This window comes from Pan troglodytes, chromosome 15, assembly GCF_028858775.2.
Source record: "Pan troglodytes isolate AG18354 chromosome 15, NHGRI_mPanTro3-v2.0_pri, whole genome shotgun sequence".
Lineage (NCBI taxonomy): Eukaryota > Metazoa > Chordata > Mammalia > Primates > Hominidae > Pan > Pan troglodytes.
Genome location: NC_072413.2, coordinates 39,152,161 through 39,174,516, shown reverse-complemented (window position 1 = coordinate 39,174,516; position 22,356 = coordinate 39,152,161). Strand labels below are relative to the sequence as shown.

General features: G+C 36.3%; 1 long non-coding RNA gene across 1 annotated transcript in view; it reads right to left on the bottom strand.

Annotated features, from left to right (window-relative positions):
* LOC104002019 (uncharacterized) overlaps positions 1 to 16,890 on the bottom strand; it is a 69,176-nt gene extending 52,286 nt beyond the window's left edge. The window contains exons 1-2 of the long non-coding RNA XR_674042.5: positions 16,649 to 16,890; positions 8,768 to 8,820 (exon numbers count right to left, since the gene is read on the bottom strand). This is a non-coding gene — a long non-coding RNA (uncharacterized LOC104002019). The remainder of the gene's footprint in view (positions 1 to 8,767; positions 8,821 to 16,648) is intronic.
* Between the last annotated feature and the right edge of the window lie 5,466 nt (positions 16,891 to 22,356).

Here is a 22,356-nt window from a genome sequence, read left to right as displayed (position 1 = left end):
CATTGTATTAAATGATTCCTCTGACTATTGCTTTGGTAATAAATTTTAAGGAGCAAAACTAGAAGCAGATAAACCTGTTAGAAGCCAAATACAATAAATCAGCTAAGAAAAGATGGTGGTGCCACTGTACATGTTATCAGATAAAGTAGTAAAAATGGTTACATTCTGAGTATTTTAAAATACACAATTATATTTTCTGAGCATCTAGAGCAAAAAGATGGAGAAGGCTGCAAGAATTTACATTTCTAAAAAGGCAATAGGATTTAGGTTTTGAACATGTCAAGTTTAAAATGCACACTCATGTAGAAGACTAAGCTATTAAGTACATGCATTTTGAACTTTGGGGAGAGGTTCTAGGAAGAGATGTAAATTGTTAAGATGAGAAAAACTACAGCACGTTAGTAAGCTTGAGGGTACTATCCAATAAAGAGGTAAGAATTCATAATGTAGATGGAAAAAATTACTGAGACTTATGTCTTTGAGTGGGAAAGAAGGGATGGGATCTAGTGAGCAAGAGGAAAAGTTGACTTAAGATCTAAACACATGTTAAATCCTTAGTAACAGGACAAATAAAAGCAGAACATATGGGCACAAAAGCCAGAAGCAGTGACAGGATGTACACGGTAGGGGGGAATTTATACAGGTTCCCTTTGATTGCCTCTAATATTTGCAGTGGTACAAGAAGCAAGGTCTTCATTCATGGTTAATGATGGGGAAAGAATTATTCCAGGTTTGAAGATAGAGAAAAAGAGGTGATGAATTCAGGAGAAAAAATTGTGAAATATATTAGACTTTTAAAGAAGCACTTAGAGGTAACTTGAAGTTAATGGTACAGAATTCTTAGATTAGGAGAGGAAAAAAATACTTCTCTATTTTACTCTCCTAGTAGAGTAAAAACATACAACGTCAGGTGAAGTATGCCAATGCAATTTTGGTGAGTGAATACATTGAGTAGTTTCAAGGATAAATTGTCATATATACACATATATATATCATATATATATACACACACACATACATATATATTCCACACAGACTATAATAAATAAATGTCTTCTCCCAAAGGATCACTAGGACCTTTGTAAGTTTTGGGACCTTGATAGATAAAATCTAGGACACAGAAACAAAAGGCCTCTTCTAAGAGAGAAGGATGCTTTTGAAACTCAAAGAAACTAAATGTATATTATCTTTGGAAATAGGGATAAATAAAGGTGTGGTTCAAAATTTTCTGGTAACCTACAGAAACTTTTGGTAGTATAATGTATGTTATATCTTTTATAAATAAACAATTTTTATGAGAAGAATTAGGCTACAGTTCCTTTAACTATAATCTATTTCATAGGAACTTTTGTGGTATGGCCAAAAGACAGAAGACAATACTTTCTTGCTTAAATTTGGCCCTTCTAAAGACCATGGTTCATTGACTTCCTGACGCCTCACATCCTTTAAAGGAATGAAAGTCCCTTGGTAGTTAACACGATAGACAAAGTTATTGCAAATATTTGATTTTGTTTCAACTTTACATATCTACTGTATAAAGTGAAATAGATTTACACAGAGTGAGCAGTTCTCCTGAAGTGCAAACTTGCAGTGAAATTCATACTGATAAATCAGTATTTATTAAAATATTGTAAAAGAAATCTTAGTAAGGAATGTAAAATTAATAATTGCATGATGTTTCAAGACTATCAGATTTGAATTTTCTCTGTCATCCATCATTGAATATCAAGATAGTTTTAATAAGTAAGATGAGATGATAAATAATTTCTTTTGTCTGGAATCTGAATTTTTCCTAAGTATAAGTAACAATAATCAGGTGGTCTCAACCTAATGTTTAATTTTACAGTTCTGTGATATGGCCTGGTAGTAAGATAAATATATTTTTCTTATTTAAATTTATTTCTGTGCTTAAACATACCCTTTGGACTAGTGAACATAACTACAATAATATGTAGGACAGATTATTTAAATTTGTATTAATTTGTTTCAAAAATTTTATTATGATTTATATGCATTATATCATAGCAGTTTCTTTCCATTGAAAGTCATGTATTCGCAAGGTGACTGACGAAGTTTACCAGTTAAATATATTATGATAAGATAAAGAAAAACTAACAGTTTTGAAAGGTACATTAATCTTTTATGTTGACCTGTTAACAGATTATTACCCAACTTGGTCAAATAGTTTCAGAGTAGCTCATTCTCTAAGTATTGCTAAATTTATCAAATCAGCATACTTCAAAATCAATTTTACTGATGTTTCTTTTAACAGTAAACTCTTGATTGTAATTTCTTAAATTTTCTCCTCTTGATTATGGCATAGCTAATCTTTGGAGTTTTTTATTCATATTATCATTTTATTAGGTAGGACAACAAATTGAAATTTAGAAATTGAAACATTATAATATAGCTTTTATTAAGTTATCTATAATATTCACATTGTAAAAATTATATAATGCTTACTTTCTGCATTCTTTCTGACTTGTTTGAAATTACTTGTTTTATTTATTCATTTTATATACTTTATAGTATAACTGTCATAAAAAAACTTTGCCTAAGTAATGAGTCTTATAACAGATACTGTAACACAATATTATCTATCACAACAGGTTGTATATATGTAAAATATGTATTAGAGTCATATATATATATAGAGAGAGAGATGTGGGTATGTGTATGTGTGAATAAAACACTGTTCAAAAAAATACTCGAATTCTGGAAAAAAATGAAAATAATTTAGAGTAAATAGAATTTGATGGAGCACTGTAGTTGTCTCAATTATATTCAGATTGAAAAATAGTATAGCCTGGTATAACACTATGGGCTTTGGAATCATAAGTATGACTGTGACATGTGCTACATGTGTGACCTTGGACATGAACTCAGATTTCTCAAGTATAATGCAAGGTTTTAAATATAATAATACAGTTACCATGATCCACTGGTACTAGGCAGTTGATTTTCTCACACAACTCCTCTAAACCTACAGCACTGAATCCAGATTATCTGGGTCCCAGAAGCCTACTTACCCCTCCTCAGACAGTATGCTTTATCACGCTTATCCTACAGGAAGACAGAACAAGAGGAAGAGACAGAGTACGTCTAGGGAATGAATAAACACACCACATATCAATTAGGGGGCCTGAGCTCCAGCCCACCTCTATGTGGGGACAAAGCCCAGACTGGGAATCTGAAAGCCCTCTTCTCTTGATCCTGTGAAGCCTATTGTTTCTTTTAAGAGGAATAAGTTCAAGAGATCTATTGTACAACAGAGACTATAGTTAATAACAATATATTATATTCTTGAAAAATGCTGAGAGCAGATTTTAAGAGTTCTTAGCACAAAAAAAAGTTTATGAAGCTCACTCTTTTAATCCACAGTATGTGATATTGTAGAATTTGTCTGGAGCACTGTTATATGAGATGTGGCGACCCTGAAAGGAACCACTTTGAATACTAATTACCTAACACAGTGGCTGGCACATAATAAATGCTTCATACATGCTAGCTTTCTCACTGTCATTTCCTTCTCTACCCTTTGAATAAATGAAGACAGCTCATGGGAGATAATTTACAGCTAAGTTTGTTTTCGTTCTTGTTTCTTTGAAGAAAATATGTAAAACAATTTTCTGCTAATTTGAGATGAGCAAGTCGTTTTGCTATCTTCTAAAAATAGAAAGAGATTATGGCTAATAAAAGACAAATAGGTTATTATTTTTGCATAAGGAACATAAAGTGTACATTAAGAAACTGACAGTGTAACTGTTCCATATAACTCTGCCATGGTCAGGACTACATACTTGGGCTCTGTTGCTAGAACATAGTCAAAGTCTTAGTGGAAGTATAGCACTATTTTTGGTAGCAGAGAAAAAAAAAAAAAAGGAAGTTTCACATTTCTCACATTGAAATTGAAACATTAATTGGGAACATTTTTTCATGTGTTTCATTTTGTTTTTAGTTCTTTCCACTTAAACTTTCATTTTAGGTTCAGGGGCACATGTGCAGGTTTGTTGTATTGGTAAACTTGTGCTAAACCTCATGCTAAAAATGAGCATCCATGTACCTAGCACCAAGCTTAAGATATGTAATAATACCAATGGATTTGTAAAACCGTATGTATTCCAAATACAAAGCATCCCTTTTCCCAGTCTCCAAAGATCCTCTATTTTTCTATTAACTTTCCTCTTGCATGCCCTTGTCATTTTGCTGTATGAGGAGAAGATGGCTGCTTACCTCATATACTTCCCTTCACTCTTTACCCCTAGCAGAGAGCCCTGATTTTATTTGAGGTAGCAGTATACCCAGCTAAAATACTGATCTAGCTTCATCTGAAGACAGTGGTGGTTTCTTTGTGTTTTTTTGTTTGTTTGTTTGTTTGTTTTCTTGGAGACAGAGTCTCACTCTGTCACCCAGGCTGGAGTGCAGTGGTACGATTCTGGCTCACTGTAACCTCTGCCTCCCAGGTTCAAGCGATTATCCTGCCTCAGCCTCCCAAGTAGCTGAAATTACAGGCACGCACCACCATGCCCAGCTAATTTTGTATTTTTAGTAGAGACAGGGTTTCACCATGTTAGCCAGGCTGATCGCCAGCTTCCGACCACAGGTGATCCACCGGCTTTGGCCTCCCAAAGCGCTGGGATTACAGGCATGAGCCACTAGGCCCAGCTGACAATGGTGGTTTCTGAGATGAAAGATCTAAGAGAAAGCCACTGAGTAGGATTCTTAGGAGAACCCCTTTTCTATTTTTTTAACTTCTTCTCCTTATTACTGTCTGGAATGTGTTCTTAATTCCTGATCTTCAATATTCACTTTTTGAACTTGAATATAAATGACAATGCTAAGTATGAACCAGCATAAAAAATAATTTTAGTGAAACCTCTCTGCTATGCCTGGATTAACAATCTCCAGGCTATAGTTAAAAAGTAAGATTCTAAATTATTTGAGTTAATATAAAATTTCTATTAGTTTAACACAAATCCTAGCTGATGTTCTTCATTACATTTATCCACACATAGATACAGAGAATGGAATGACAGAAAATGGAGATTTCAAAAGGGTGAGAAAGTGAGAGGGCATGAATCATAAAAATTACTTTATGGGCACAAAGTACATTATTTGGGAGATGGAAACCCTAAAGGACCTGACTTGACCACTATCTGCGATATTTGCATGTAAGAAAATTGCACTTGTACCCTATACATTTATGCAAAATAAAAAATAATTTTCATGAGTTTTCATGCATATGTAAACGAAATCATATTGTAAAGAGACTTTTTGTGATTCACTTAATTACTCCATATTAATATTTTGAGATGTATGTAGTTCCCTAATTTCCACTACTATGTGAGATTATCTTTAGTTTTTGAACAATTTACTTACCTATTTTATTGTTGATGAAGATTTGGGTTGTGTTAACATTTATTATTGTTACAATGTTGCTAGGAACAATCATGTAAATATCTCCTGGATCAGATAAGAAAGATTTTCTATATTAATATTCTATGACTGGAATTCCCAGATTACTGGATGTGTGCATTTTCAAATACATTTAGTAAGAAAAAAATTGTATTCCTACATATGCTTACCAATTGAAAGTGTGGCTACGTGTGAAAGAAAATCATATTTCACTAACACTTTGAATTATCTTTTTTTTTCATTTTTTCCAGTTGAGTGGGGATAAAAATTTATCTCGTGTTATTTTATCTCAATTTCTAGTTAAGTTATTTTTATCATATATTTTTATAACATTGTGCTTTTTGTATGAAATAACAGATCATGTTTTTGTCCATTATCCTATTGAATCTGTTATTTTTATTACTTTAAAATAATTACATTAAAATACCCATCTTAGGAGAGTTGGGAATTGTAAATATATCTTTGTAATGTTCATATTTATTATTTTCCATATTAATGTAGTTGAACAAAGAAATCTTCTACTTTATGGTTTTTGGGTTTATTTTATGTCTTGTTTAGAAATTACCTTCCAACCACAATTAAGTGGTTTAAGTCTTTAATCAATGTGGAATTGAATTTATGTAAGATGTCAGGAAGGGATCAAATTTCTTTTGTAAACGTATAAGTAATCAATTTTCCCAGCGCTATATCTTTGTACTCTTCAGTTCTCCTCACTGGTCTGAAATGCTACTTATTTCCTTAATTAACTTTAAAATAAGTTGCATCTAATTTCCAATGTGCTAGGTGCTTTCTTTTTTGTGCAAACACTTTGTATCAGAATTTTAAATCTATGCTCATTGCTGAGATTGACCTATGATTTTCTTTTCTTTCTTTTTTTTTTTTTTTAAAGCAACTCTGCCATTTTCTGTTCAAGGTTTCACTACCCTGACAAAATGAATTGTGAAGTTGCTTTTCTTTTTTAATTCTAATGGAGAAAATGAAAACGTTTTGCTTGATTGAACATGCCTGTTCTTTGAATACTTGCTAAATGTTATATTAAAATTTCTGTATTATTATTGATGATGCAAGTGGTATTTATATTTCTGAAATTCATTAGAATGACCCCATGAAGATCATTCCTAAACAAAATTGGAATATAAATACGGTTTATTATTATGCCCATTTCTCTTCTCAAGTTAGCTTAATCTTCACCTCTGGTATTACTCCCTGCTCTGAAATATGTGGCTCCAATCAGTTTCTTCCTGCTGTTTCTTCATCTGCCATGGAGCTGCCTACTGTGGTATTTATTCTGAGTCTGCCTTTCTTACAGGTGCTTCAGCTATTTTTACATGCCTTTCTTACATGCTTCCGATATATTCTGGCTTTATTGTAAGTGACTTACTCTATATAAGTTCTGCAAAAGCAACTATTTATTATTGTTTTGTGGGCATCTATATTGGTAGATGTGAAAGATAAAAGACACATCATGATAAAAGGAAGAGTAAGTTCTATCTATTATATTGTAAAGATCCTATTTCCTTTTATAAATAATATAATACCTGTATTAATAATTTAATCGATAAGTGGCTGAAAATAGCTTATAGTGTTATCATTTCCAGAAAGCATACATGAATTTTAACTGTCAACATTAAGGCATTAAACCTGTCATTTAGGCATTGAGTTAAGTCAATGAGAATGTATTTGGGGACTCAAAAGTCCTGTCAGTCCTCAAATGGCAACATGTAGTAAGTTGTCTGATACATGCATTAGGAATTTCCTACATAGTCAGCAAGTTAGCTAGTAAAGGAAAGTTTAGTTTCTAATTTAAAACTATTTTAAAGGTGTATAGCATTTAAAATACTAAAGTTATTTTGTTTTTTGGTTAAGGATTTTAGATGGCATTTTTACCTATGATAGCTATTTTGATTAATAAAGGAATTGTGAATGTCATTTGAGGAAGCCTGTTGTTTCCCATTTTGGCTTAAAGATAAACAACCGATGTGTAAAACACAGGCAGATTTTTATCTACTGCACAAAATAGAATTCTCTTTCAAAAAGTTTTGTTTGCATAATTGTCATTTTAGTCACAATTGTGTTTCCTACTTGATGATGAGAAACACTGAATTAACCAGGGAAGAGAGAATATTGTAGAGACTATGGAGTCACACCAACTGGATTCCATAGTGACTAAGGAGTCACACCAACTGGATCTGCACTTATTGTGCCAACAAGTTACCACATCTCATCCTGCCTCTATTAATTGATCTGTAAATGTGTAATTATTTATAGTGGTACTGTGCTAATGTTAACCTTGAAAACACTTAAAAGCTGTGCATATGATATTCAAGTATTTTCTTATGTTAATTATGTGATTTTTTACTACCATAGGCTATTACTAATTTTATTGATACTAGAAAATGTGTATGGCTGTATCTATTTAGAAGACTGTAAGATGATCATATACATACTTGAATTATAAAAGAATGAAATGTTTAAAGCTAGTTTCATGTACGCATTTATGTCCCTTCTGGTTTTCCTAGTAATTAAGAGCTCATGCTTTCAAATCAGACTACCTGTGCTTGAGTCTCAGCCATTCCACTGACTAGAAATATAGTCTAATATTAGTATGGAAGTTCCTCATTTATAAAATGATGTTAAGAACAGCACCAACCTCACTGGATTGCTGATGGGATTATACAAATTAATGCATATAAAGTATATAGGACAACATCTAGCACATAACTAGTGCTCAACACTCCAAAATAAATCTTGAATGTGTATGTGTATTTATATAATATTTGACAACATTAATATCATTTTAAAGGTTCTAAAGAGGAATTGTAAACTTATTAGCCAGAAATACGGTCATATGCAGGCATTTCCAATATAATATTTTATTATAAGTTGAAGTTAATAATATGTTAGAATTCTGCAGACAAGGTAATAGAAAATCTGCCTTGTCAATCTCAATGGCTTAACATAATACATTTTACTACTAATCATTACATAGTCTAATGAGATTGGAAGTTATGGTAGAGGGTCTTTATGAAATCACTAAGGGGTACAGTTTCTTTCAATCTGGAATTACGACCATCTTTTACATTCTACTCCAAGACTATACCAGAAGGAAAAGGCATAGGGCAGGATTCTTTATGGAATATATTTATAAATGAGACCTAGAGCTGGTTTACATTACTTTTTTCTCGCAATTTTTTGGCCAGAACTAGATGCAGCTGGACTTAGGAAATATGTTCTTTCTATGTATTCAGGAGGAAAATAAAGTAAATGCTAGGTGTTCATCATATTTCACACTATTATAAAAATTACAATTATATTACCAACTTCATATAATTTTTCTACAAGTCATACTTACCATCTAATGTTGCTGAAGCATGTGAGGGCAGCTCTATAAAAACAATACAAAACCTGGAACAACAAAAAGTGATCATGAATATGTTGGTGCAAATGATGAATCATTAAATTATTTTAACAGTATGATGTTTCTTACAGCTGATTGTAACATAAACCAGTAATAACTATTTCTGAAGCTTGGTTCCTGAAAATAACATTATATATTATAACCCTGTAAAAATGCTAACAGAGAATGTGCTAGCAGCCATCATTCATTCTCTATATTTTTAAAAGTTCTGGCAAGTGATCACTCCATAAGTAATTATGTCAGCAAAAGTATTGCCAAATACAACATTTTTCTTCTTTTAGGCATATCATATTCAAAATATAATGACTGAAAAATTCATGGCTGAGTCTTTAAAGTGTTTCTATTCACAGAAATGATCAGTACTTGCCCATATAAAGCTAAGTATTGCAACATTTATTTCTCTATCTGATAATAATTTTATCAGATTACAATATTTGCTACAATATTATAATTTATTTGCATAGAGAGTGAGCCATATTGTAATTGCATTATATCATAAAGTGTTTTAGAAAAAACTTTGAGTCGCTTTCTTGCCCAATTTTCTTTAACATTTATTTTCAGGTATTTTAACAGCTTTATTGAGGTATGATTTAAACAAAACATTCACACATAGTTATTTACAATTCAATAAATTTTAGTTATGTACAATTTAATAAGTTTATAGAGTTGCACAACCAACATGGTCTAATTTAAATTTTCCATTGAACCTGCTGAAAGCCAATCCTCACGTCCATCCCCATCCCCAGGTTACTATAGATATGATTTCTATTTACGTAAATTTGTTCTGAACATTTTATGTAAATGAGGACGTATAATACATAGTATTTTGTGTCTTGCTTCCTTCATAAAGACTTTGAAGTCAATTCATCTTCCAGATGTATAATTTATTCCTTATTATTTATTTATAGTATTCCATTACGTGGATATATCACATTTGTTTATCCATTCACCAGTTGGGTTTCTACTTTTTAGCTATTATGAACAATGCTTCTATGAACATTGGCATATTAAGCTTTGAGTGGAGAGTGTATCTAGCATTTCAATTCTCTTGGATAGATTTTTAGGACAAAAATTGCTGGTCATATGATAAGCTTATGTTTAGCTTTTTAAGAAACAGATGGACTTTTGCAAAGAGGTTGTACTATTTTTATTTGCACCAGCAATTTAGGAGGGCTCCAGTTTCTTGAAATCCTTATAATACTTGGCATTGACTATCTTTTATATCATGGTCCTTCTGGTTATTTTATAATAAGATATCATTGTGATTTTAATTTTAATTTCCTATTGACTAATGATGTTGCAAACAGTCTATAATGCTTAATAACAATTTGTATGTCTTTCTTGATGAAAAGCTTATTTAAATGTCTTGTCTATTTTTTGAATTGGATTGTTTCCTCATTATTTTTGAGTTGCAAGATTTCTTTATGTATTCTGGATAAAAATTGTCCATTAGATATATGATTTGCAAAAATATTCTATTTTAGCTTATTCTTTAATGTTTCTGAAGGCAATTTTAATATATGCATCTTTATACCTCTCTGAATAACATAGGTATTTTGCTTTTCAAGAAAGAGTTCAATGTCTATTTTGTCAGACATTTTCCTCTGTATATATGTACAAGGATAAAACCTGTGATCTAGTTAGATACATATATCTTTATTTTCCTTGTGTGTATTTGAGTTTTACATTAAAACCTAGCTTTCTATGACTTTTCATGGTTTCTAAACTTCCTTAAGATTTTATTACATACAGAAGTGATGATGGTAGAGAGACAAGAAGTTGGAGTCCTATGGTCAGGCCCATCTCAGAGATCTTGTTTCTAATAAATCCAACTTATGACTCTTGTGCTATTCCATATGTACTATTTGTATTTTCTGCCATGTCAATCTAGAAAATAATTTCATACCTTTTATAATTTCCACAAAACAAATAGATTAAACACTAAATAATATGGCTTGGCTGTGTCCCCACCAAAATCTCATTTTGAATTGTAGCTCCCATAATTCCCATGTGTTATGGGAGGGACCTGGTGGGGAATCACTGAATCATGTGGATGATATTCCCCATACTGTTTTCATGATAGTGAATAAGTTTCACAAAATCTGATGGTTTTATAAGGGGTTTCTCCTTTCACTTGGTTCTCATTCTCTCTTGCCTGCAACCATGTAAGATGTGCCTTTCACCTTCAGCCATGATTGAGCCACATGGAAATGTGAGTCCATTAAACCTATTTTTCTTTACAAAGTACCCATTTTTGGGTATGTCTTTATCAGCAGCATGAAAACAGACTAATACAATAAATTGGAACCAGGAGTGGAGTGCTACTGTAAAGATACCTGAAAATGTGGAAGCAACTTTGGAACTGTGTAAAAGGCAGAGTTTGGAACAGTTTGGAGGGCTCAGGAGAAGACACGAAAATGTGGGAGAGTTTGGAACTTCCTAGAGACTTGTTGAATGGCTTTGACCTAAGTGCTGATAATGATATGGACAATGAAATCCAAACTGAGGTGGTCTCAGATGGAGATGAGGAATTTCAGTGGAACTGGAATAAAGGTGACTCTTGCTATGTTTTAGCAAAGAGACTGGCAGCATTTTGCTCCTGTCCTAGAGATTTGTGGAACTTTGAACTTGATGGAGATGATTTAGGGTATCTGGCAGAAGAAACTTCTAAGCAGCAAAGCATTCAAGATGTGACTTGGGTGCTGTTAAAAACCATTCTGTTTTAAAAGGAAAACAGTATAAAATTTCAGAAAATTTGCAGCTTGATGATGTGATAGATAAAAAACATTTTATGAGGAGAAATTCAAGTTGGCTGCAGTAATTTGCTTAAGTAATGAGGAGACAAATGTTAATTGCCAAGACAATGGGGAAAATGTTTCCAGGGCATGTCAGAGACTTTCAGGGCAGCCCCTCCCATCACAAGCCCAGGGGTCAAAGAGGACAAAATATTTTTGTGGGCTGGGCCCAGGGCCCTCCTGCTGTATGCAGCCTAGGGACTTGGTGCCCTATGTCCCAGCTGCTTCAGCTGTGGCTAAAGGGGCCAGTGTACAGCTCAGGTCATGGCTCCAGAGGGTGCAAGCCCCAAGCCTTGGCAGCTTCCACGTGGTGTTGAGCCTGCAAGTGTACAGAAGTCAAGAACTAAGGTTTCAGAATCTCTGCCTAGATTTCAGAGGATGTATAAAAAACCTGGATGCCCAGGCAGAAGTTTGCTGTACGTGCGGGGCCCTCATGGAGAGCCTCTGCTAGGGAAGTATAGAATGGAAATGTGGAGTTGATGCCCTTACACAGTGTCCCCACTGGGGCACTGATTAGTGGAGCTGTGAGAAGAGGGCCACCATTCTCCAGACCCCAGAATGATAGATCCACTGTCAGCTTGCATCCTGTGCCTGGAAAAGCCGCAGACACTCAATGTCAGCCCATGAGAGCAGCCAGGTGGGAGGCTGTACCTGCAGCCTGCAGCAAAGTCACAGGGCCAGAGCTGCCCAAGAACATGGGAACCCACCTCTTGCATCAGTGTGACCTGGATGTGAGACATGGACTCAAAGAAGATCATTTTGGAGCTTTATGATTTGACTGCCTTTCTGGATTTTGGAATTACATGGAATCTGTAGCCCCTTTGTTTTGTCCAATTTCCCCTATTTGGAATGGGCATATTTAATCAATGCATGTAGCCCCATCGTATCTAGGAAGTAACAAACTTGCTTTTGATTTTACCGGCTCATTGGCAGAAGGAACTTGCCTTGTCTCAGATGAGACTCTGACCTATAGACTTTTGAGTTAATGCTGAAATGAGTTAAGACTTTGTGGGACTTTTGGGAAGGCATGACTGGTTTTGAAATGTGAGGACATGAGATTTTGGAGTGGCCAGGGGTGGAATGATAAGTTGTGACTGTGTACCAACCCAAATCTCATCTCAAGTTGTACTCCCATAATTCTCACATGTTGTGGGAGGAAACTGGTGGGAGATAATTGAATCATGGGGGTGGTTTCCCCCATACTGTTCTCATGGTAGTGAATAAGCCTCACAAGATCTGATGGTTTTATAAGTGGTTTGCCTTATTGCTTGGCTCTCATTCTCTTTGTCTGCCACCATGTAAGATGTGACTTTGCTCCTCCTTGCCTTCCTCCATGATTGTAAGGCCTCCCCAGCCATGTGGAACTGTGAGTCCATCGAATCTTTTTTTCTTGACAAATTAGCTAGTTTTGGGTATGTCTTTATCAGCAGTGTGAAAATGCACTAATACACTGCATAAGACACCTTTGCATTTTAAAGTTATTAATTTGTTTTGCCCTCACATCCATGACATTAAATTCAAATTTAACATTGTCCATCTGTGTTCTTTAAAGTCCATAGAATATTCATCTGCTTGGGAATTTTCCTAGGATATCTGTACCACATACTCTTCCATTTATATTAATATCTTCTGTTATTTCTTATCTCCTTCAAAGAATACTTTTTTAACTTTTTAAGAAGAAGAGTATCGTAACTGTCCTTTATTTTTCAGATTTATACACAGTCATATTTTTGCTAAGGGCCTTTCTTTCTATTGTAACAATCTTAACATATTTCCCAAGTAAACTCTCTAAGAAGAACTCTGCAGCTAACTATTAAAAGAACAAAGCTCAGACTTCCAATTCTGGACAAGATGGAGTATCCCATGCCTTCCAGGTTCTTCCTCTTACAAACAAGTACTCTAGACACAGCAAAACAAACAAGCTTATGAAGAGTGTGTATAGTGAAATGAAGTAAATGGATGGGCTGGTAAATTTAGAACCTGAGGAACAATGTGGTAGTGAGTCTCCTGTATATCTTTATTATATGCCGTATTAGTCAGAGTGCTGCAGAAACCTCCGACTGGGAACTGCCATCGGGTGCAGCTAAAGTAGATCCAAGAAAGCAGTGTTCTCCCTAGCTAAAAGTCCCAAAAGTGTGTCCTAACAACTCAAAAATCTTTCTTAGCAATGCTTACTCTAACTCCAGCCAAACACGAATGGAAAAATAAAATGGATACACATTTATACACCTCATCTTCTCTCTCTCACCTTCAACCGCAATAGTTTCAGGCAGAAATACTCTGATTCCTCTACCTAGTGAGTGTTGATAAGGCCATGCAAAGACCTATATTTTAGCCAGTTCCTCTCCCACACACACAGAAGGTAATGACACTACAAATTATCCACTGCGTGTTGTTGGTATAGAGCTGATCTTCAGTTGTCTGCTAGAAAGAGGCAGTCAATTCTCTGATTCTCTAGCTAGTGGAGTCCAGGAGCAAACTGAGCCTCCTTCCTTAAACAGAAGCAACAAGACTTATGAAGGTGGCACTGGGTAGGACAAATAAAAACGCTATGAATCAGTAATTTAAAAACCTACCAATGGGAAAACAGCCCTGGACCAGACAGAGTCACAGCTGAATTCTACCAGAGGCAAAAAGAAAAGCCAGTCACAATCCTACTGATACTATTCCAAAAATTCAAGGAGGAGGAACTCCTCCCTAGCTCATTCTATAAGGCCAGCATCATCTTGATACCAAAATCTGGCAAAGACAAAATGAAAAGATAAAACTTCTAGTATCCCTGATGAACACAAATGCAAAAATCCTCAGTAAAACACTAGCCAACCAAATCTAGAAGCACATCAAAAAGCTAATCCAACCATGACCAAGTAGGTTTTATTCCTGCCATGCAAAGTTGGTTTAACCTGTGCAAATCTAACTGTGATACATCACATAAACAGAACTAAAAACAATAACCACATGATCATTTTAATAGGCACAGATAAGGCTTTTGATAAAATTCAACATTCCTTCATGTTAAAAACCCTCAATAAATTCACGTTAAAAAACCCTCAACAACAACTTCATGTTAAAAAAACTTCAACATCAGGCATTAAAGAAACTTACTTCAAAATAATTAGGGCCATCTATGACAAACACGCAGCCAAAATTATACTGAATGAGCAAAAGCTAAAAGTATTCCTTTTGAGAACTGGAAGAAGAAAAGGAAAACGACTATCACCACTCCTGTTCAACATACTACTGAAAGTCCTAGCCAGAGCAATCAGTCAAGAGAAAGAAATAAAAGGCACCCAAATAAGAAGACAGAAAATCAAACTATCTCTCTTCACAGAAGATATAATAGTGTACCTAAAAACCCCTTAGTCTCTGCTCAAAGACTACTAGATGCAAAACAATTTTAGCAAAGTCTCAGGATACAAAATCAATATATAAAAATCAGTAGCATTTCTACATCCCAAAAACATCTAAGCTGACAGTCAAATCAAGAATGCAAACCCATTAGCAATTGCCACAAAAAGAAAAAAAAAAAAACTAAAAATACAGCTAACCAGGGAAGTAAAAGATCGCTATAATGAGAATTATAAAACACTGCTGAAAGAAATCAAATGATGCAAACAAATTGGAAAACATTCCATGCTCATGGAAAGAAAGAATCAATATTGTTAAAATGGACATACTGCCCAAAGCTACGTACAGATTCAGTGCTGTTCCCATCAAACTATCAAGCACAGGAATTAGAGACCAACCTGGGCAACATGGCAAAACCCTATCTCTACAAAATATACAGAAATTAGCTGGGCATCCTTGGGAGCCTGAGGCAAAAGGATCACTTGAGCCCAGTAGTTCAAGCTGCAGTGAACCATATTCATGCCACTCCACTCCAGCATGGGTGGCAGAGTGAGACCCTGTCTCAACAACAACAACAACAACAATCAATCAATCAATAACACTTTTCACAGAAATAGAAAAAAAAATCTAAAATTCATTTGGAACCAAAAAAGAGCCTGAACAGCCAAAGCAATCCTAGATAAAGGCAACAAAGTTGAGACATCACACTACCTGACTTCACACTATACTACAAAGGTACAATATGTGTGCAAAAACAGACACATAGGCCAATAAAACAGGTTAAAAAACCCAGAAATAAAGCTGCATACCTACGACCATCTGGTCTTCGACAAAGCTGACAAAAACAAGTAATGAAGAAAGGACTCCTTATTCACTAAAGGCTGCTGTAATAACAGGCTAGCCATATATAGAAGATTAAAATTGAACTCTTACATTTCACCATATATAAAAATCCACTCTAGATGGATTAAAGACTTAAATGTAAAACCTAAAACTGTAATGATCCCAGAAGGTAATCTGGAAAACACTTTTCTGGACATCAGCCTATACAAAGACTCCATAAAAAAGACTCCAAAAGCAATTGCAACAAAACTAAAAATTGACTATTAGGACCTAATTAAAATAAAGAATTTCCGCACAGCAAAATAAACTATCAACAAAGTAAATGAAAAATCTAAAGAATAGGAGAAAACATTTGCAAATGTTTCTTTGTTGGCTTATCCATCTGACAAAGTCTTAATATCAAGAATCTGTAAGGAACTCACGTAAGTCAACAAACAAAACACAAACAACCCCGTTAAAATGGCAAATGGCCAAGGAACTGAACAGACCCTTTTTGGAAGAAGACATACAGGAGTCCAACAAGCATTTGAAAAAATACTCTATCACGAATCATTAGGGAATGCAAATCAAAATCACAATGAGAAACAATCTCATGCCAGTCAGAATGGCTATTAATAAAAAGTCAAAAAATAACAGAGGTTATTTTTTGGTGGTTTGCTTGTGAGGTTACAGAGAAAAGGGAATGCTTATACACTGCTGGTGGGATTGCAAGTTAGTTCAGGCATTGTGGAAAGCAGTCTGGAGATTTCTCAAAGAACTTAAAACAGAACTACCATTAGACCCAGCAATCCCATTACTGGGTATATAACCAAGGGAATATGAATCTTACCGCCATAAAGACAAATGCGGAGGAGCCAAGATGGCTGAATAGGAACAGCTCCGGTCTACAGCTCCCACCGTGAGCGACGCAGAAGACGGGTGATTTCTGCATTTCCATCTGAGGTACCGGGTTCATCTCACTAGGGAGTGCCAGACAGTGGGCGCAGGCCAGTGGGTGTGCGCACCGTGTGCGAGCTGAAGCAGGGCGAGGCATTGCCTCACTCGGGAAGCGCAAGGGGTCAGGGAGTTCCCTTTCCGAGTCAAAGAAAGGGGTGACGGACAGCACCGGGAAAATCGGGTCACTCCCACCCGAATACTGCGCTTTTCCGGCGGGCTTAAAAAAAACGGCGCACCACGAGATTATATCCGGCACCTGGCTCGGAGGGTCCTACGCCCACGGAGTCTTGCTGATTGCTAGCACAGCAGTCTGAGATCAAACTGCAAGGCGGCAGTGAGTCTGGGGGAGGGGCGCCTGCCATTGCCCAGGCTTGATTAGGTAAACAAAGCAGCCGGGAAGCTCGAACTGGGTGGAGCACACCACAGCTCAAGGAGGCCTGCCTGCCTCTGTAGGCTCCACCTCTGGGGGCAGGGCACAGACAAACAAAAAGAAAGCAGTAACTTCTGCAGACTTAAATGTCCCTATCTGACAGCTTTGAAGAGAGCAGTGCTTCTCCCAGCATGCAGCTGGAGATCTGAGAACAGGCAGACTGCCTCCTCAAGTGGGTCCCTGACCCCTGACCCCCGAGCAGCCTAACTGGGAGGCACCCCCCAGCAGGGGCACACTGACACCTCACACGGCAGGGTATTCCAACAGACCTGCAGCTGAGGGTCCTCTCTGTTAGAAGGAAAACGAACAAACAGAAAGGACATCCACACCAAAAACCCATCTGTACATCACCATCATCAAAGACCAAAAGTAGATAAAACCACAAAGATGGGGAAAAAACAGCACAGAAAAACTGGAAACTCTAAAAAACAGAGCGCCTCTCCTCCTCCAAAGGAACGCAGTTCCTCACCAGCAACGGAACAAAGCTGGATGGAGAATGACTTTGACGAGCTGAGAGAAGAAGGCTTCAGACGATCAAATTACTCTGAGCTATGGGAGGACATTCAAACCAAAGGCAAAGAAGTTGAAAACTTTGAAAAAAATTTAGAAGAATGTATAACAAGAATAACCAATACAGAGAAGTGCTTAAAGGAGCTGATGGAGCTGAAAACCAAAGCTCAAGAACTACGTGAAGAATGCAGAAGCCTCAGGAGCCAATGCGATCAACTGGAAGAAAGGGTATCAGCAATGGAAGATGAAATGAATGAAATGAAGCGAGAAGGGAAGTTTAGAGAAAAAAGAATAAAAATAAATGAGCAAAGCCTCCAAGAAATATGGGACTATGTGAAAAGACCAAATCTATGTTTGATTGGTGTACCTGAAAGTGATGGGGAGAATGGAACCAAGTTGGAAAACGCTCTGTAGGATATTATCCAGGAGAACTTCCCCAATCTAGCAAGGCAGGCCAACGTTCAGATTCAGGAAATACAGAAAACGCCACAAAGATACTCCTTGAGAAGAGCAACTCCAAGACACATAATTGTCAGATTCACCAAAGTTGAAATGAAGGAAAAAATGTTAAGGTCAGCCAGAGAGAAAGGTTGGGTTACCCTCAAAGGGAAGCCCATCAGACTAACAGCGGATCTCTCGGCAGAAACCGTACAAGCCAGAAGAGAGTGGGGGCCAATATTCAACATTCTTAAAGAAAAGAATTTTCAACTCAGAATTTCATATCCAGCCAAACTAAGCTTCATAAGTGAAGGAGAAATAAAATACTTTACAGACAAGCAAATGCTGACCGATTTTGTCACCACCAGGCCTGCCCTAAAAGAGCTCCTGAAGGAAGTGCTAAATATGGAAAGGAAAAACCGGTACCAGCCACTGCAAAATCATGCCAAAATGTAAAGACCATTGAGACTAGGAAGAAACTGCATCAACTAACGAGCAAAATCACCAGCTAACATCATAATGACAGGATCAAATTCACACATAACAATATTAACTTTAAATGTAAATGGACTAAATGCTCCAATTAAAAGACACAGACTGGCAAATTGGATAAAGAGTCAAGACCCATCAGTGTGCTGTATTCAGGAAACCCATCTCACGTGCAGAGACACACATAGGCTCAAAATAAAAGGATGGAGGAAGATCTACCAAGCAAATGGAAAACAAAAAAAGGCAGGGGTTGCAATCCTAGTCTCTGATAAAACAGACTTTAAACCAACAAAGATCAAAAGAGACAAAGAAGGCCATTACATAATGGTAAAGGGATCAATTCAACAAGAAGAGCTAACTATACTAAATATATATGCACCCAATACAGGAGCACCCAGATTCATAAAGCAAGTCCTGAGTGACCTACAAAGAGACTTAGACTCCCACACATTAATAATGGGAGACTTTAACACCCCACTGTCAACATTAGACAGATCAACGAGACAGAAAGTCAACAAGGATACCCAGGAATTGAACTCAGCTCTGCACCAAGCGGACCTAATAGACATCTACAGAACTCTCCACCCCAAATCAACAGAATATACATTTTTTTCAGCACCACACCACACATATTCCAAAATTGACCACATGCTTGGAAGTAAAGCTCTCCTCAGCAAATGTAAAAGAACAGAAATTATAACAAACTGTCTCTCAGACCACAGTGCAATCAAACTAGAACTCAGGATTAAGAATCTCACTCAAAACCACTCAACTACATGGAAACTGAACAACCTGCTCCTGAATGACTACTGGGTACATAACGAAATGAAGGCAGAAATAAAGATGTTCTTTGAAACCAATGAGAACAAAGACACAACATACCAGAATCTCTGGGACGCATTCAAAGCAGTGTGTAGAGGGAAATTTATAGCACTAAATGCCCACAAGAGAAAGCAGGAACGATCCAAAATTGACACCCTAACATCACAATTAAAAGAACTAGAAAAGCAAGAGCAAACACATTCAAAAGCTAGCAGAAGGCAAGAAATAACTAAAATCAGAGCAGAACTCAAGGAAATAGAGACCAAAAAACCCTTCAAAAAATTAATGAATCCAGGAGCTGGTTTTTTGAAAGGATCAACAAAATTGATAGACCGCTAGCAAGACTAATAAAGAAAAAAAGAGAGAAGAATCAAATAGACGCAATAAAAAAGAATAAAGGGGATATCACCACCGATCCCACAGAAATACAAACTACCATCAGAGAATACTACAAACACCTCTACGCAAATAAACTAGAAAATCTAGAAGAAATGGATAAATTCCTCAACACATACACTCTCCCAAGACTAAAGCAGGAAGAAGTTGAATCTCTGAATAGACCAATAACAGGATCTGAAATTGTGGCAATAATCAGTAGCTTACCAGCCAAAAAGAGTCCAGGACCAGATGGATTCACAGCTGAATTCTACCAGAGGTACAAAGAGGAACTGGTACCATTCCTTCGGAAACTATTCCAATCAATAGAAAAAGAGGGAATCCTCCCTAACTCATTTTATGAGGCCAGCATCATTCTGACACCAAAGCCAGGCAGAGACACAACAAAAAAAGAGAATTTTAGACCAATATCCTTGATGAACATTGATGCAAAAATCCTCAATAAAATACTGGCAAACCGAATCCAGCAGCACATCAAAAAGCTTATCCACCATGATCAAGTGGGCTTCATCCCTGGGATGCAAGGCTGGTTCAATATACACAAACCAATAAATGTAATCCAGCATATAAACAGAGCCAAAGACAAAAACCACATGATTATCTCAATAGATGCAGAAAAAGCCTTTGACAAAATTCAACAACCCTTCATGCTAAAAACTCTCTATAAATTAGGTATTTGTGGGACGTAATTCAAAATAATAAGAGCTATCTATGACAAACCCACAGCCAATATCATACTGAATGGGCAAAAACTGGAAGCATTCCCTTTGAAAACTGGCACAAGACAGGGATGCCCTCTCTCACCACTCCTATTCAACATAGTGTTGGAAGCTCTGGCCAGGGCAATTAGGCAGGAGAAGGAAATAAAGGGTATTCAATTAGGAAAAGAGGAAATCAAATTGTCCCTGTTTGCAGACGACATGATTGTATATCTAGAAAACCCCATTGTCTCAGCCCAAAATCTCCTTAAGCTGATAAGCAACTTCAGAAAGTCTCAGGACACAAAATCAATGTACAAAAATCACAAGCATTCTTATACACCAACAACAGACAAACAGAGGGCCAAATCATGAGTGAACTCCCATTCACAATTGCTTCAAAGAGAATAAAATACCTAGGAATCCAACTTACGAGGGATGTGAAGGAACTCTTCAAGGAGAACTACAAACCACTGCTCAAGGAAATAAAAGAGGATACAAACAAATGGAAGAACATTCCATGCTCATGGGTAGGAAGAATCAATATCGTGAAAATGGCCATACTGCCCATGATAACTTATAGATTCAATGCCATCCCCATCAAGCTACCAATGACTTTCTTCACAGAATTGGAAAGAACTACTTTAAAGTTCATATGGAACCAAAAAGGAGCCCACATTGCCAAGTCAATCCTAAGCCAAAAGAACAAAGCTGGAGGCATCACACTACCTGACTTCAAACTATACTACAAGGCTACAGTAACCAAAACAGCATGGTACTGGTACCAAAACAGAGATATAGATCAATGGAACAGAACAGAGCCCTCAGAAATAACGCCGCATATCTACAGCTATCTGATCTTTGACAAACCTGAGAAAAACAAGCAATGGGGAAAGGATTCCCTATTTAATAAATGGTGCTGGGAAAATTGGCTAGCCATATGTAGAAAGCTGAAACTGGATCCCTTCCTTACACCTTACACAAAAATCAATTCAAGATGGATTAAAGAGTTAAATGTTAGACCTAAAACCATAAAAACCCTAAAAGAAAACCTAGGCATTACCATTCAGGACATAGGCATGGGCAAGGACTTCATGTCTAAAACACCAAAAGCAATGGCAACCAAAGCCAAAATTGACAAATGGGATCTAATTAAACTAAAGAGCTTCTGCACAGCAAAAGAAACTACCATCAGAGTGAACAGGCAATCTACAAAATGGGAGAAAATTTTTGCAACCTACTCATCTGACAAAGGGTTAATATCCAGAATCTACAATGAACTCAAACAAATTTACAAGAAAAAAACAACCCCATCAAAAAGTGGGCAAAAGACATGAACAGACACTTCTCAAAAGAAGACATTTATGCAGCCAAAAAACACATGAAAAAATGCTCATCATCACTGGCCATCAGAGAAATGCAAATCAAAACCACAATGAGATACCATCTCACACCAGTTAGAATGGCAATCATTAAAAAGTCAGGAAACAACAGGTGCTAGAGAGGATGTGGAGAAATAGGAACACTTTTACACTGTTGGTGGGACTGCAAACTAGTTCAACCATTGTGGAAGTCAGTGTGGCGATTCCTCAGGGATCTAGAACTGGAAATACCATTTGACCCAGCCATCCCATTTCTGGGTATATACCCAAAGGACTATAAATCATGCTGCTATAAAGACACATGCACACGTATGTTTATTGCGGCATTATTCACAATAGCAAAGACTTGGAACCAACCCAAATGTCCAACAATGATAGACTGGATTAAGAAAATGTGGCACATATACACCATAGAATACTATGCAGCCATAAAAAA